The sequence below is a fragment of the Vanacampus margaritifer genome, chromosome 2, assembly GCF_051991255.1.
Source record: "Vanacampus margaritifer isolate UIUO_Vmar chromosome 2, RoL_Vmar_1.0, whole genome shotgun sequence".
Taxonomy (NCBI): domain Eukaryota; kingdom Metazoa; phylum Chordata; class Actinopteri; order Syngnathiformes; family Syngnathidae; genus Vanacampus; species Vanacampus margaritifer.
In genome coordinates this window covers 39835799-39853603 of record NC_135433.1, presented here as the reverse complement: position 1 = coordinate 39853603, position 17805 = coordinate 39835799, and the positions used below count along the sequence as shown (strand labels likewise).

The 17805-nt window shown below is 42.9% G+C and overlaps 1 protein-coding gene across 1 annotated transcript in view; it reads left to right on the top strand.

Annotated features, from left to right (window-relative positions):
- Positions 1–17805, top strand: part of LOC144044370 (G-protein coupled receptor 35) — a 41763-nt gene that overhangs the window by 22517 nt on the left and 1441 nt on the right. The gene's annotated exons all lie outside the window — the stretch shown is intronic.

The window sequence follows — 17805 nt, the reverse complement described above, 5'->3', positions numbered from 1 at the left end:
AGAATGTCAATGTATTCTCTATGGAGAAGTTTCAGAGTTTACACCCAGTGACCTTGTGCAGTTCGATTGCACTTGGTTCCTGTTTTGCTTCATTTCTGAATGCGCCATGATGTTTTCAATTAATGGTACACTGTAGCATTTTGCATAGCAGTCGTCCAAAACTTATGGGTGGTGTAGCACTGCCAGCGCAACACATGCTGTAATAATGATTTCTTTGTTTTGTTTTTTTCTATTGCAATCAGGCACATTGAATTCCAATGCTATGCTGTTATAAACATGTGCGTACGTAAGACAGTCGGTCCCCTGTGGTGATGAGGAGGTGGGCAATGATGGCGATGTAGTGGGGGCCGGTGTGGTGTCTGTGTGGAGGGGAGTTTATGATGCAATGTTCTGGCAGCAGTGTTACGAAACAGCATGAAGGCAGAGATTACTCAAACGAGGTTAGTAGAGCAGCGGCAGTCATGGCTTCTCTCTCTCTATCCTCTCATACACACACGCACACACACACATACTGACACATGCATGGCATCAGGCACACACATTCCCCTTTTAGTAATCCTTTTTATCCTTTCACTCCTCCTGTAATTTGTCACATTTTCGTTCGCCAACCTTTTTACCGATCGCCGCTGCTCAAGCCCATGCTGCTGTTTTTTCTGTTTAACCGTTCGCCGCGTTCCCCTTCCTCTCGCCCTGCACTCACACCTCCTCTAAAGCCCCTCTGTTCTACGTCTCCCTTGACAACAGCAGTGACACTTTGACCTTAACGCTTATGTAACCGCTGTGCAGATTGATTCGACAGCAGGGGAAGGGGAGAGAGAGAGAGAGAGCGTGCAATAGAGAAGGAGAAAGAAAAGGAGGAGGGCGGGTGGAGGGGCTTTAGCAAGGCAGACATTTTGTTGCCCGATGAGCAAGTAAGGTTGAACAAGAGACAAGAAGAAGAAGAGCTTAGAGCTGGAATAGCTTTGGGAGGGTGCCAGGAGCTGCATAACAAGGTGATGAGGGAGGATGGTGACATACATACAAACCAAACATGAATGAGTTTTTAACATCATAAGTCATCTGACAACAAACAGATCTACATAAAAAAAAAGATAAACAACAAACATCTAATGTAGGGATGTTCAATAACACTTTTGGAGACCGATATTGATACTTAAATCTTCAGTACTCGCCAATACCGATACCAAGTGCCGATGCCATTAGTACTTTTGATACATAAAATCTCCCAAAAACAATGACAGATAATAATAATAAAATAAAAAGACATATATATATATATATATCCCAACTATAGCAAATTTCCTTCAAATTGAATGTGTGTGCGTGGTTTGAAACAGAAGGAATCAATATGCAGGAATTAGTATACATAAAACCCAAAGGGAAATGAAAAAGCCACTTTACAAATATAATGTAGTATGTATAAGAGCTATAATTAGCGTTTACAAGGGCCGTAAACGGCAGCGTTCTATTTTCAGCACTGCAGCTGATGACGTTAACGAGGCAATTAAGCAGGCGTAAACGAGGCAATTAAACACAGCGAAGTAGAGGTGCGCTACAAACATATATAGCACACACTGACTACGTTTACATGCAGGCAATATTCGGGATATGGCCAGAATTCGAGTTTCTGGAACACTTGGAATAACACGTTTACATGCGCAAGTTGACAGAGTTAGTTTAGTATAACTCAATGTAAGGGGATGAAGGACGGACACCATCTTGGCAGAAATAGACGTCATTTCCGCTTCTAACTTTAAACGGTCAATAAAATACATTGTATTCATGTCGCTCACCACGCTAAATAAAGTAGTCGGTTTCCTACTCGCTCCAGAAGTGCGGTTCTTGTCGGTACACGCCAGAAGCACGGACTTACTTCGTTTGGATAAAGCAGAGCTACGTGTGTGTCATCTAATGTTCCTACACGAACCTGTATTGTTGAACACTGCAAGCTGGAGATAAACATTGTTTAAGCATTACGAGTAATGTCGCGTCTGTTTTGCATGAATAGTTAACGTGTCACAAACTGTGGCATTTTCGCCATAGAGGCAGAATAAAACGTGAAAACGCTGCGGAGAAATCAATGTATTTAAGCGAGGGTTATTGCCTGCATGTAAACGTATTCACTGAACCACAGATATAGGTGAAGTTACTCACAAAAAAAGTACTTACTTATTCTCAGTAACGCACACAGAAATGAAGTAATGAAATGAACAAGTGTTGCCTCAAAAGGAGACACACAGGAATCGAACGAGACGAAACAAAACTTTCGTTCCCCCCAGTCTTTCTGACAGTTCCTGACCGAAAAAAATGGCCACGCGAGCGGGGGCCAATACCAGTATCGATACCCGTCACGAGTACCGATACCATGGAATGTGCCTGGTATCGTCCCGATACTAATACCTGGTATCGGTAGTCGCCCATCCCTAAGCTATTGTGATCCAATACACAGTAGACATTTGGAGGGGGCCTAAAAGTTGAGAGGTTCTGGGTTCAAATCCTTGCTCTGGCTGTTTTGATTTGATATGTTATGACCCAACCCCGCTGATTTTCACCAATGCACCACTCACAAAGTGGTATTATGTTTGGGGGCGGGACAAATAAGAAGCGCTAAAGCCGTAAGAAACAAATATACCTAACATGGTCGAAGCGGGGACCAATACCAGTATCGATACCTGTCACGAGTACCGATACCATGGAATGTGCCTGGTATCGGCCCGATAACAGGCAGTTGAGAGGTTCTGGGTTCAAATCCTTGCTCTGGCTGTTTTGATTTGATATGATATGATCCAAGCCCACTGATTTTCACCAATGGGCCAATCACAAAGTGTTTGGGGGGCGGGATATGCGGCTGTGATGAAAAGAAGAAGTGCTAAAGCCGTGGGAAACAAATATACCTAACATGGACGAATGCTTGGGCAGTGGACGCTGCAATTAATTCTGTTCTTGCAGAATTACTTAAAGTTGCCTAGTTGAATGAAGAACACCGAGAGATGCTTCGTGCTTAGGTGCTTTTATGACGACGACGACAACATTTTCATCCGTTGCAGTAATTGCTCAAAACAAAAGTTTGGTAGACGTGCACAAGTTGCGCTTTGTCCAATCAGCTTGAAGTATTGTACTGAATGTCCCGCCTTTAACGATAAGATCACATTGGAGCGGTCCCAGATTGATATTGTGGATAACTCCATTGAGTGAATCACATTTATCAATCTGGCTATTGCCAGGTTAGCTTTTTGGAATCCTCCCAAAATCTAAAAACATGCATGTTAGTTTCGGTGAATACTGTAAATTGACCATTAGTTGTAAATGGTTATTTGCCTATATATGCCCTTGAAAGTAAGGGACAACTGTTTGAGGTTGTATCTTGCGTTATCACTCAAAAGAACGTCTCCACGCTGAAAACAAACAAACTTTTATTGGAATAACTTGATCGTGACTTTTTCCTTCTACTCTCTAATTTGGCTACAACTTAACAGTGTATCAGACCGCGTGGGACCACACTGCCCCTAAGTGGCCAAATCGGGTACAACATGAACAGCTCTCCTAATAAAGGCACACACAAACAAAGGGAAGACAGTATAAAATAATTTAAATAAAATCGATTTTGGGGCATTTAAAATCGATTCTGAATTGTACTAAATGAGACTCACGATTCTTATGAGAATCGATTTTTTTGGGCACTCCCCTACTGTACATGTGCGACTGTGTCAATAAAAACTGAGCACTGTTATATTTGTGGTAAGTTATGTTATGGCCAGTGCGTGAGTTGACAAGTAACCCTCATCATTTTTTTTCATTTTAAACCTATCAAACCTATCACATTCAGGTGCTTGAATTTTGCTACTCCCTTTGTGATTATTTGTGTTGTGAAGGAATATATTGAAAAAGCTGCCAGACCAAACAAGGTTTGAGAAGGCGACAGACAGAGAGAAAAAGAAAACACACAGACCCCAAAAAATACACATAACTCTAACAGTATAACAATGAAAACAATAATGTTACATAAGAGTTGGATTTTATCTATATATGGACTGAGAAAGCAATGCTACACACTGCAAGGAAGGAACACAATGAGGAGGAAATAGGACGGGGCCGAATGGAATAGGACAAGTGCAAATGAGAAGACAGTTCTCCACCCCACACAATCTCCCAAGTAACTTAATCCCATAGGCATGCTTCTATGAAGATTTACTAGTGAACAAAACTGTCACACATGCATGTTAGTCAATGTGCAGAGTTGCAGTGCAGACACAATGACATTGTCCCATCCATCCAAGAGGAACGAGTGGGCCCACATGCCCATCCTGGGGTAGCCTGGCCAGGAGGAAACCACCTATACTCAGACTCAGGGTGGTCGGCCAGCTCCACTGAAGTGCTCCCATCCCCAGGAGAGCAAGAGCCCCCCAACCCCCAACACCTGGGCCCACTGCAGGAGTCATGTTATCCTAATATTAATATTGTTATCAGGATTACAGGCAAATCAGATCTACAGGCCAAACCTCAGTGTAATTTGTGTTGTAGCAGTGGCAGGGCTTGCATTTTGTGCCTACGCTTTCAGTGACTTAATCAACCTATTAATAGCACCACTATCGTGTTGCACTATCTGGTTCTGGGATGACCCCATAAATTAAACCGTGTAAACCCCTAACTCTCAGTTTAGGGATGACTCACCATAGAAAAAAGCGGCTCCAGTCTTGAGGTTTATCTCTTGTGTAGTGTGGATGGGCACCCCACAGAACTGACTCAAAATTAAATTTGCCAAAGGAGTGCCACAGACTGCCATCAAAGAAGACGTCAACGGAGAATCTGATGGAAGCGACCCAATGACTGTGGAGTCAGGCAAATTGTTCAATCCTAATGATCTGGCCTCTCCAGTCATTGGATCCGATTAAAGGGCTGTCAAGATGGTGTGCAACAAGAGCCCCACATTAATCAAAGTCATACACAGGGGTCTCCAAAGAGATACTTGGAATTAACTGGAGACCATCCTTGACTCAAGGGATAGCCAAGTGATCACGTTGCAATTGTAGCGATTATTTGGGTTGCATAGAAGTCATAAATACTTTACTAAGACACGTACATCATCCGGAGTGGTCAGTAGCAATATTTATCTAATAACATGACAAAAATAAATAAGATACGTCATACTCACCAGAGATGACGATTAATGTGTTCAGATCGCTACAGATGTGTTTTGCCAGTCAATGTTTGCTGTAAAAAGTTTTGTTCTGACCAACCACTGAGGGGTCAGAAAAATATTGATGTCATTGAAGGCCAGCCAGCTGGCCTTGTGAGGACGAATAAAAAATACAGTGGTACCTCGGAGTTTGAACATAATTCATTCCTGCGAATTATTCAAAGTCTGAATTGTTTAACCTCCGGAAAAAAAATTCCCATAGGAAATAAGGTAAATGCAATTAATCCGTTCCCAAGCTCCAAAAACAGAAAAGTCCTATTTTAATTTCTATTTATGTTTTTTACATTTCCACTCTGTACAGCAGGGGTGGCCAAGTTTGGTCCTCGAGAGCCCCTATCCAGCCTGTTTTCCATGTCTCCCTCCTTCAGCACAGCTGAATCTAATGATCAGCTCATCAGCAAGTTTTGGAGAAGCCTGATAACGATCCTGATCATGAATCAGGTGTGTTAGTGGAGAGAAACATGGAAAACAGGCTGGGTAGTGGCTCTCGAGGACCGAACTTGGCCACCCCTGCTGTACAGTATTTAAACAATAAAAAACACCTTACCTTTTTCGTTGTGGTGTGATGGCATCAGTGGATGATAAATTTGATGTTAATGCTTGCTTTAGTTCAGTGCTGAGTTTGTGTATTTTACATTGGGCATATTGTTAGACTACTAAGCGGTCCTTGCGTGCGTTGTTTAGCGTCAGGCACGTTATTGAACAGCTAAGGGGTCTCCTCGTGCCAGTATTTACAGAAGTAGTCACGGTAGTTACAACGACGCGATAATCTCCTTCCTAATTCCACTGTGGTTCGTAGCACTGTATGTTTTTCTTTGCTGCCACTGGCACTGTTGTCTTTCTTTGGGCTTTCATCTTTGGCCCATGGCGAAGAAAATTGACGTGGAAAAATCAAAATGCAGTCGCGAGTATGGAGCACCTCTGGGACTATTTACGATCTGACTAGAAATGAACAGCCGCAATGTGAGCATTCGGCATTGCTGGACTTTGCTCGGCTTCACTCGGCTACCGAGTGCTGTTCGAACTCCGAAAATGAGTTTAAACTCCGAGGCATTTTTTTTAACTCCGATTTTTGGGTTGAAGTCCGATTTGTACGAGTTCTGAGACGTTCAAATTCCGAGGTTCCACTGTATGATTGGTTAAAGAAACAGTCCCACTGTTGTATTGTATAAGTGAAATTGTTACTACTACTACTACTAATTAAAAATTTTGTCAAATTTATATAGCTCTTCTCTGGATACTCAAAAGATACTTTAACAGAATCATTAGCTGGGTTTACGTGTAGATTTAAAAAAAAAAAAAAATGTCATTCCGATTGAAATCCTTCTAACTGGAGATCTCTGGTCAACTGTCTACATGTGACGTGATCTATTCCGATCTTCCATTTACGTGTGCCACTACGGTACATTAATCAGATCCATTTTACAGCTCAATGGCAACATCATGTGATTGACAAGATGGAGTTAATTGATCTCTTTTGCACAGCAGTAGCAATTGTTTTAACGTTTTTATTAAAGCAACAGCTCAAGTAATTTAAAACAAGCAGACAATGCTGCCATTTTCAAGTGTGTAAATGATGATGTCACTATGGATTTACATCAAGACAGAGTATGGCTATTCCGATTGAACTATTTACATGACGTTTGTTTGGATTTGCAAAAGGAATATACTCATCCCTGTGATTCCGAATGAAATTCCATTTGGATTCTACCTTTTTATTTTCATTTTGTCATTTGGTTTCCTTCTAATCGCAATACGGTACGTGACTCCATGCAAACCCGGCTGATAATGATTGTAAAGGCCCTGGGCAGATAGATTGACATGCACCACACAAAGGCTGTCATCTGATTGGCCAAAAACAATCAAACATCCACATACATGTGCCTGAAGCAGCGCAGCCAAGAGAAATGCTAAGAAATGAAGTGACGATTACTGTGGCCAGCAGTTTAGTTATCTTGTTTTTTTGCTGTAGCTGTCTCTTGCCTCAGATCAAAGCTGGCGCAGCCTTGTGACCCTGCGGAGGCAAATTTGAAAGTCTTGCTCACATCAAAGCATCTTTGTGGGGATGACGCTTGGGCTGTAACTGATTGGCTGCACATGATTTCAGATTGGGGCCCCATGGCCGGTCTCTCTGCCTTCATCGCGTCAATTTTGTACATTCCTGTCTCGCTTCTCCCACGCTGCACTGCAAAGCTTTCACATGCATGGATGTGCTGAGGTAATTAAAAGTGTATCTAATGAAGACACAATTCACTGCTATGATTAGTCCTTTATTTGCGTGGAGCTCACATTCACGAAAGCTTACACATGTATGTAAACACTAAACAGGAACCAAACTGTGTCAGATTATGTCAGAGTCCGCCCTACCCCTGTGCTTTAATCCTGATTTTTGTCATTAGCTAAATCTGCTTGTTTAATCCTCTCAACCTTCCCCTCCCTGCCTACAGCCATGGTTGGTTCAACTGCGGCTGTGGTCTTTGCTGCGTCACTAGGTCAGTGTGTGAAATCCCTCCTGCCACCCATCATTCACCACGCCTCTGTTTTATTTGGTCTTTCTTTTATACCTTTTGTAAGTCATTGTACCGCACAGTTCCACACACTTAACACACTTTTCGTTTTTTGTTATCGGCTTCACTTTTCATACAGTGTACAGCTTCAGTGTGTTATAAAGCCTGTATTGTATGAATAGAATTGGAGTTCAGGCGCAGGTCAATGGGTACAGATTATCTCATTGAGCAAACACACCCATCCCAAATAAAATGGATTGCTAGGAGAAGAGCAAACATACTAAGTATAGTTTAATATTGTCCTTGACCTGATTTTTGCAGCATAGCCAAGTGCTTTAATTTGCCTCTGGTTGACAAACTTACTTCTTTCATCACATTGATTTTTGTTAAAGTCCCTGTAAAGTGATAATAAATGCCATAAAACAACCCTGCCAAATGACAATAATTAAAAAATATTGCCAGGTAAATAAAATAAGGCGTTCAAATTGTGATAAAAAAGCCAGAAAAGTGGATGCTACTTAGTCTAGAATCTTTCTTATGCTTACACATAAACATACGTTTAAGCCGTGAAAAAGTATTTTTTGGCCCACACCAGTCTGTTACGTATTTAATTGTGACCTGACTGTGTGAAGTGCTTGCCTTGCTAGCTGACTATCCAAAGGAAAAATGCATTTTTGGTGTGTAGGCATAGCTAGCTAACTGCATACCTGCAACCTTGTATGATGGGGGCGAGGCTACTCATGCAGGATAACAAAGTTGTCACTAGGGTCCCTTTTAGCCCCACTCCATAAAAAATTCAGAAAACTGAAATGGTGACAAATAGTTTAATGCTGTTTCTCCACAGTTGAGTACAACATAGTTGTCATTAATTGCACATGTTTTATATTCAAGCATGTAGAAACCGATCTCTGAATTCCCTTCCTCCTGTACCGGGTCTCCCGCCATGATGTCATCCTGGTTCTGGGCGACATTAACGCCACTGTAATGAAATGAAACATATCATCAGCCCCCACTCCTCTGGCATCACCAATGACAACGGCGAACAGATGCTGGAGTTCTCCGCCACCCACAACCTGAGAGTCTCCGGCACCTGGTTTGAACATTGCCAGCTCCATCGCACCACCTGGTATTCCAACACCAGTACAGCGGCAAAAACCATCGACCATATCTTGGTCTCCGGCCGCTGGAACATCATATGGGACTGCCGTGTGTTTAGGAGCGCCGAGCTTGGATGCACTGACCATCGTCTCCTTGCCGTGACCCTACGCCTGCAACTCCGTTGCTCCACACCTTCAGTCAACTCTGCCCGTCCTCCAGACAATGGCAAACTCAGTTCTCCAATCTATTCCCAACACTATGCAGTCCAGGTCCCCAACAGGTTGTCAGCGCTTACCGAACCCGACTACATTGAGGAGAGCTGGTCACAGTTCTCAAACACCCTACGCTCTACTGCCACTGAGGTCCATGGCCCGAGATACAGGTCATGCAACAACTGGATTTCACCGGACTCCCAGGACCTCGTGGAAAGGTGCCGCGAGGCGAGGCTCCAGGGCAACACCCACTCCTATAGCACCCTGAATTCTCAGCGCAGGAGAAGCCTCAGAAGGGACAAGGCGTCCTGGCTGAACAACATAGCGAGGGCAGCAGAAGAAAACTTCCATAGAGGCAACACAAGATCGGCCTTCTCGAACATCAGGAAACTGTGGGACGCCGGCCAACAGTAACAGTCCTCTCAACTCCTCAGTCTCGATGCCTCCATCATAACCGAGGCCTCTGCAAAGCTGGAGAGATGGCACGAGCACTATTCAGCAGCCCTCAATAAGCCAGCGCCGCAACCCTCCGCCTCCCTTCAGCAATTTGCCAGTGCTGGGACGGAAATGGATTCCATTTCGCAAGACCCCCCCGTCCATTGACGAAATCATGAGCGTCATCAAGAATCTAATGTCCGGCCGCGCACCCGTATCTGACGGGATTACTGGCGAGATGCTCTGGGCAGCTGAGCGCGTGCCGAATGAGTGGAGGACCGGCGTTTTGGTCTCCTTTGTTCCTCCAAGAACAAAGGAGACAAAAGGAACCCTGCCAGCTATCGCCCTATCCCATAACTTCCAAAGTCTTAACATCAGTGATCCTCAGACGTCTTCTGCCATACCTCGTCTCTAAGCACCGCCCACAACAAGCCGGCTTCACACCCAAACGATCAACAGCAGACTGCATCCTCGCTCTTCGGAGTACCAACAGCCTCTCCTTGCTGCATACATTGATATGAAGGCGCCATTTGACTCGCTTGACCGCAAAGCCCTCTGGCTTCTGCTACAGGGCATCGGAATCCCTCGGAAATATATTATCATCCTGCGAGACTACTACGGACACTGCAGACACTACATGTACGATTCGAGCAGATGGGCTAATTTGGGAGCCATTCCGCACCAATTCAGGTGTGCGCCAAGGCTGCGTAGTTGCCCCTAATCTGTTTAACGTTGCCGTGGATTACTGGGTCAAGTCGTCCCTCGCTCGATGTCCGGAGGCGGGTGTCCGCATTCACTGAACCCAAACCGATTTGGACTACGCCAATGACATTGTAATTTTCGCCTCCCTCCTGGATACTCTCTCAGATGCACTGGTGACATTCTCGGAAGAGGCCTCCCCTTTAGGACTGACAATCAACTGGGCCAAGACAAAAATACAACCTCTGTCCGACGATGCCGCGACAAGTGACCCTCGCTAACAGCGTCAAGGAGTTTGTGTATCTCGTGTCAAATTTGCCTTGAGCAACTCCTGCGAACCCGAGATACTCGGCCGCCTTCAACTCGCCCGCAGTGCATTCGGTAGACTCTCCAGGGTCTGGCGAAGCTCCTCCATCCGTTTACACACCAAACTTTCTCTCCTCAACGCTCTTATTATTCCCGTTCTCCTCTTCGCCAGCGAAACCTGGACGCAGCTACCGAACGCCGTCTTGACGCGTTCCATAGGTGCTGCCTGCGCTTCACCCTCAGTATCTGTTGGTACCATTTCGTTAGCAACGCTGATGTCTATGCAAGGACTGGCACCCCAACACCCGTCTCGATCATCATCAGGAGACGGCGACTACAGCTGCTCGGCCATGTGGCCCGCCTAGAGGACTCGGTACCGGCTAAATCGACTCTTCTTGCCCACCCCCTTGTGGCTGGCGTCGTCCCCGGGGCCGTCCCAGGCGGCCACCACCCGCCCTCTTTCTGCTCTTCTGCTACTCGCCCACGACAGAGATGCGTTCCGGCACCTAGTCGCTACTATCAGCTTGCATCGGTCATGCGAAACCTTGACTTGACTTGAAGATAACATCAATGTTGCTCAGGGCTCAGGCAACGACCAATCACAGCTCACCTGTTTTCTGAAGCTGAACTGTGATTGGTTGTTACCTTAGACCTGAGCAACTGTGATGTAATTTTCACTTCAGCAAGTGACAAAATGGCTGCCTTCTGATATTGATAGAAACGGCTTAATTTTGCTGCTTAACTCATATTCCATAAATGTAATATTAATCAGAATGTCATGTTTAGACTAGTGAGGTCACATATAACATATTGTCAAGATTTTTTTTGGGGGGGGGGGGGGTTAAGAGCTAAATGAAGTGCACTTGTGATCACATACTCTATTCTATATCCAGACTCGTCGCCATGATCCTCTTTTTGTTCCATGCGTTATGATTCGTGCATAGTGTTGCACACATTTACATTTCCTCGATATGCCCAGACATGTCTCCACAAAACAATCATCAACATATTTCTCCCTTTGTCACACAGTCCGTCTCTTGTTTTGTTTCTTTTCCACTCTCACATACATTTGAATAGCAGGACTGTGGCTAGTGTTGACACAGTAATGATGCCGAGCCTCTAAATAAGGTAATACATTAACTGAAAACAAGATGTTCTTGCGTGATTAGAGCGCCTACCTGCTCATAATGCACATATGTCAAGTCAAGCTTTTTTTTCCCTGCGTGTACACAACCTGGGATGCAAATATATGCCATGCAAATAGCTATGTTAAAGGTTGTTTCCATGGCACCCGCACTGTTTTCATCTCTAGTGTGATTCAATGTACTTTGTATTTGTGAACCTGACCCAGTTACACCCTGTAGTGAGTGTGATTCCTCCCTCAACGCGCATCCAAACTGTTGTGATATTTGTTTGTATTTTGTATCCAAGGCCATCAAGTGTAGTGAGGTGGAAACAAGAAGTCCAGTATCTTGCATATTTCCTTTAAGGAAATACTTTCAGCTTCCTTTGTGTTCAGCCCAATGACCTACATCTTTTGTAGCCCTTCTGTGTCGTCCATAGTGTTCTGCTGGGCAATCAAACACTCCATATCACGTTCCTTTTATCCACCCTCATATTCTCTCACTCGTTCCGTCATTTTAATTTCCTTCAGGGCCAGAGTCGTATGTTTGTTTAAGCCTCTGCAGCCCCACATTATCTAATCATGGAAGACTGGAGTCACTGGATGAGTCTTTTGAAATGATGAAGCTGCATTCATGCATGAATCACCAGTTTAAAAACCGCATACACTCCCTTATACATTTGAGGCTCATTCAAACTTGTGCTTTGTCAGGTTAATCGCATTCACCACCCACAGCTTTATTCGTCATTGGCGAAATCTTGCGTGCATCACCCCAGAATTGGTGTTGATCAACACAGAAACACTGCATTCGAGAATCAGGCATGGGTGAGATTTGATTAAGTCAGTTCCTGTGTAACAGCCCAGATGACTCATAGCAGCGCAGGCCTTCACAGAGACATCTAGCGTTGGCACTGAGATACCGCAGGACAGCCTTATGTAATAGTTGGAGTTTGCTCTAGATCGTGCATATTGTATGACTCTCAGCCTTTTTTGATCAGAGGACTGCAGAGACACATGACAAGTCACAAGCTGTTATGCGGCTGGGAACTGCGGAAGAATGCAGTACATAGTGAGGTTGTTGTTTTGCTCTCATACAATGAAAACGGTGTACAGTAGGGTTTTATGCTACAATCTACATTATTATACCCAATATAGTGACTTCAAAATCAGCTTTTGGACCTTTTTGGCCATTAGAAAGGAAAGATATTATCCTTACATATAATAATCAATTGACAAGCCTTTTTACACACACACACACATACAAGTGCAGATTAAAAGCCACAGATGGGCAAACATTGCGCAATCCACCACTGGATTAAATAACAAAACAAGTTAAATGAATGTATAGCTGACTCATCTAACTTGAATACTCAAGTCGGTCTTTGTGAAGTGGACGCCTGCTGATGGTAATAAGACAGAATGAAATGGTCTGTGCGGAAAGTCTGCATTGCGTCACAACGGGAAAAGGGAGCGAGGGGGTGGTCAGGGTATCTGGGAGGGGACAGATGGGTGTGTCCTCACTGACCTAGTTACAGCAATAGAATCCCCCCGCCCCATCGCACCCCCATCCACCATCCCTGCCTGACTTGGTGACGTGTAAAGGGCACTTTCAAAGAGTACAGCCAGCCAGGAATGGAAGTCAGGCAGAAGCAGACAGAGGGGGGGTTGGGGGCAAACTGAGACGGGCGGACGGATGCAACACAATTAAGGTCGACTGAGACAAGCGGACAAATATATCCACAATGATATACAAGATCTGCACAGAGATGGGAAATATCTTTGCACAAACAGGAAGAGCCTCCAGGGGCTTTCAGCAAATTAATAACAACAGGCTGCATTCGTAATATTAAACCCCCACACATCCTGTGGAATATTAGATTTTTTTTTCTTCATTTGGGGGGGGGGGGGGGGTGATCACATCTTTGCAGCGTAAAGCAGCTTTTAATAAAATCAGAAATGCTATAACAGCACAAATGCAGGCTGTGATTACTTATAAACATGATCTAATCTCATATTTCCTGTGCTTCTTAGGGCAAAGCTTGAATTTCATGGCCATTTCAGTGGAGACTAGGCAATGTCTATGGGGTTAAGTATGGAGAATTAACGACAGACTTCACCGTATATCTTACCTCCTGGCTCCTCACTGTTTGAATAACTTTTTGACCCCCCTGTCTTCAAGTTCAAGTAGAAGTGCAAAGAGAGAAGGACCGAAAGGTCGAGTATTGTAAACTTTCTTGACACACATGCTGAATCATCTTACAAATATTTGTAATTATCTGAAAGGACAAGTTAAAATGGGAGCTTGCGAAAACCAAAAAAACAAAAAATCCGTTTTTCAAACTCTCAGTGTAACCTGATGAGTGAAATGGTCTGTAAAAATAAATAAATAAAATCAGCTCTCTGAACATATTGGACAGATCCTGAGACAAATTTAGGGCAAGGGAGGACATTGGACTTGCCTTTCAGAAGTCGAAGCACCTCAGGCAACTGTGAGTAAATTCAGAAGTACTGCAACACGGAATTAGCGTCATTTTTTCCCCGACAAGTAAATCTCCTGTGTTTGATTTTTAACTAATTGTATACAGTATTCCCCCCCAAAAAGTAATCTTTCAAACAGACAACATTCCATGGTAATGTAACACTCCATTTTGAACAAGCCATGCTACCAACGTAGCAGCTGTGGCTAACGTTAGCTTGTTTACAGTGCTGATGCTATCTTAGTATTATTAAATGAGGCTGCATTCAAATCTTGCTAGCCATTTTAAGACTACAACGCCCCCCCTCACACACATACACACACACACACTTTAAAGGGCAACTCATTTCTGCAAAATATTCTGCCCTGTCATCTGTTTTTGTCTCATGTATTCTGAACTGTTCCGTTTTTCCTGCCAAAGACCTTTCCCCAGATATTTTTCTCCAGTCTTCAAATTTCCACCCTCCCCATTCTTTTTGGCCTCTCTCATTATAGTCAATCAATCTTTTCCTTCCTTTGCAAAACAACAAGCATTTTCTTGTTGAAGAAAACTTCTTATGGCATGAACACGTGACCATGTGTCCTTTCTTTCATGCCATCTCTCACTAAACCGGCATTTTCATTCTTCTATTCACGTCTACGGCAATATTTCGTACCGATGAGCTACTGCTTCTCAAAAAGCTATTTTATTTTTTATTTTTTATAGCCTACTTCTCTCCATAAGTGGCATCAGGCTAAATGCAGGTTTACTTTACAGGTACACCAGTCCATCATTTTTTGTTTTGTTTCATTTTTCCTCATTTCGGTCATGGATGAGACGTAGCATTTCTTCAGCTGAGTGAGTGGCTGTGTATATCGTACACTGGACCGGTTGGCCGTAAACATCCTGAATGCAATGTCCTGTCTCCCATAAACTCATGAATACAACAATATTTTGCTTGGCATGTAAGAGGCTGAACCACAATGAGAAGCGACACATGGTTTGGGGAGACAAGCACTTAAGCGATTTGTTTTGACTCACTGACATACAATTCCAAAGGAAAATATTCATTTTGAATTCATCAGTTATGTTTTTGTTTCCTTCCCTGTGAAAAGAACCAATTGCTGACCCAGTTCTCCTCACAATCTAGCGTTTCAGAAGGGATGATATGTAAGTATTTTTTTAGACTAGACACACCTTTCTGAGAATATTAGTTTAATGGACCTTTTTTTCTTTTCAGTATTTTGCTACACATGCAACAAAAAACAAAAGCAGTTAGCCACCAGATACACCTAAGATAAATAACCATTAATTGTATTTTTTGTAAATTTTTTGGGGTGTGCCTTCATAAGTTTGGACACCCCTGGCATTACCAGAAAAAAACAGTTGCCTTCACTGCTTACTGTGTACTGTGTACTCCCCACACGGTCGATTCGATATAAAATACAGGAGGCGTATGAAAGGTAAACAAATGTACGTATATTTTGAGACGGTCAGAGAGGTAGTAATTCAATGATAGCTTTCACAGTGTTTCAGTTGTTATGCAAATGCATTAGGGGTTTAACAAAGGCCGATATGATTTGGAAAACTTTGATTTAAAAGATGCGAGTGCATCAAATTGAACTGAGTACCACTAATAGATATGCATATCAAATCCTCTTTTAGTGGAGAGATATATCTTTGAAGGAAATGTCACATTAAGTCCTGACATTCATATGCTTGTAAAATGACAAGAAACTCAAAAGTGCATCATACCCGCTCAAAGTGAGCCATACCTATAGAATCAAACATAAAATGGAACAGTCCTTGAATCATATCGCACCCCACGTATGGAGAGACGCGCACGTATGTTGAGTGATGACAGAATGCATCAGCAAGAAAATGCCTCCACACACGACAGATGTCACTAACATGATGCTCAAGATAACAGTGGAGGCTTGTGGTCAGCACCTATTGGCCAATGCATGCCTTCTTCTTTGTCAACATTCACAGACGAAAAAGGAAATTAAGCCACTGTCGCAGAGCTTCACATGACACATCTTAGAGGTGTAGACACAGGCTGGTACAGCTGCATTAAAATGAATTCAGCTAATGTGGTAAGGATCCTTTTTGATTGATTGAAAGGCAAAAAAATTGTGTTAGTATTTAGATTTTTTCTACTGCAGCAGTGCCTTCTCTTTGACTTAAACACATTTACGATGCACATACTGAGATGTGTTTCTAATATTTTGGTTGCCTTATTAACTAGCTGAAAGGGAAAATATAATGGAAACACCACCACAAATAATAATAACAATAGCGCAGTGAGGAAGTGTATGTTAGTATTTTAGCTTCATAGTCAGGAGATGTGGGTTCGATTTTGGGTTTGAATCTCTGTTAGAACGTGCGCCCTATTTTCATGCCCGGCGCAAGTCTATCGCAAAGCACAGTCAAACTGTGCACGGGGGTTGGAGTTTTCTTTCTTTTGGTATTTTGCTTGACTATCGCAGCTACAACGTAGAATAGGGCGTTTAGCACCATTGTGCGCCGTTGTGTGATGGAACGTAACCAACTCTAGACCAATTAAAGCAGTTCCTCTAATTCTCTTGCGCACAATCCTTGACATTGTGGAAGCAGAAATGGACTCGCTGGGATCCATGCATGTGATCGGTGCATGCAAAGTGCGTTTACAAGATCTCCACTTGCGGATGATGTAGTCAGCTGCACATGTGATGTGGGCAATTGGAGGACCGCCTTGCACCCGTGATCGTGCATCTGTGTGTGACACCAATTACAAAGCACAGATCTGAGTTCAATTGTAGGAAGTAAAAATGTGAAGTCATCATAAAATTAAATACCAGAGATGTGTGTGTCAATAAATTTTGTCAGTGCATCAATTTGTCATTGGCTAGTGGGCAGGCCACCCGTCCGTCATTATTTCAAGCCGAACCACAACTAATATTGTCAGTCCATTACTCTGTCCTTGTTATTTTAACCACACTTACGGAATATGGGACAATGTCATTGCGGTCTGTGGGACATATTTGAAAATGTCGAACAAGTTTCATATTCAAACGTTTTGATAAAATGCTAGAAACAGCACGTTGCCTGTAATGCCGCAGGATACTCACTTTACAAGATGGCAATTACTAACAATGCTTACTTACTTCATTTTTGAACGTATTGGTGTAGATTTGACTTGCGCATGTGCGAGCGAGCCAATTGGAGGCTACATGCTAAAGATGCTATGTTTTTACCATTAAGCCTCCAATTTAGCAATGTATTGTTAAATTGTTCTTAGCATTTAGCCTCTAATTTGGAGGATAAATGCTAAAGGCATAGTATCTTTTCCCATAATACCACGGTGTATTCATTCTTTAAATAAAGAATATGTTTTCTTTATTTAAAGAAAATTTAATCTAATTTGGATGCTAAATGCTAAAAACATAGCATCTTTTCCCATAATGCCATGGGGTATTCTTTCTTTAAATAATTAATTGTTAAATTGTTCTTAGCATTTAGCCTCTAATTTGGAGGCTAAATGCTAAAAACATAGCATATTTTCCCGTAATGCCATGGGGTATTCTTTCTTTAAATAAAGAATAAAGAAAGAATACCCAATGGCATTATGGGAAAAGATACTATGTTTTTAACATTTAGCCTCCAAATTAGGGTAAATTTTTCTTTAAATAATAAATAAAGAAAGAATACCCCGTGGCATTATGGGAAAAGATGCTATGTTTTTAGCATTTAACCTCCAAATTAGAGGCTAAATGCTAAGAACAATTTAACA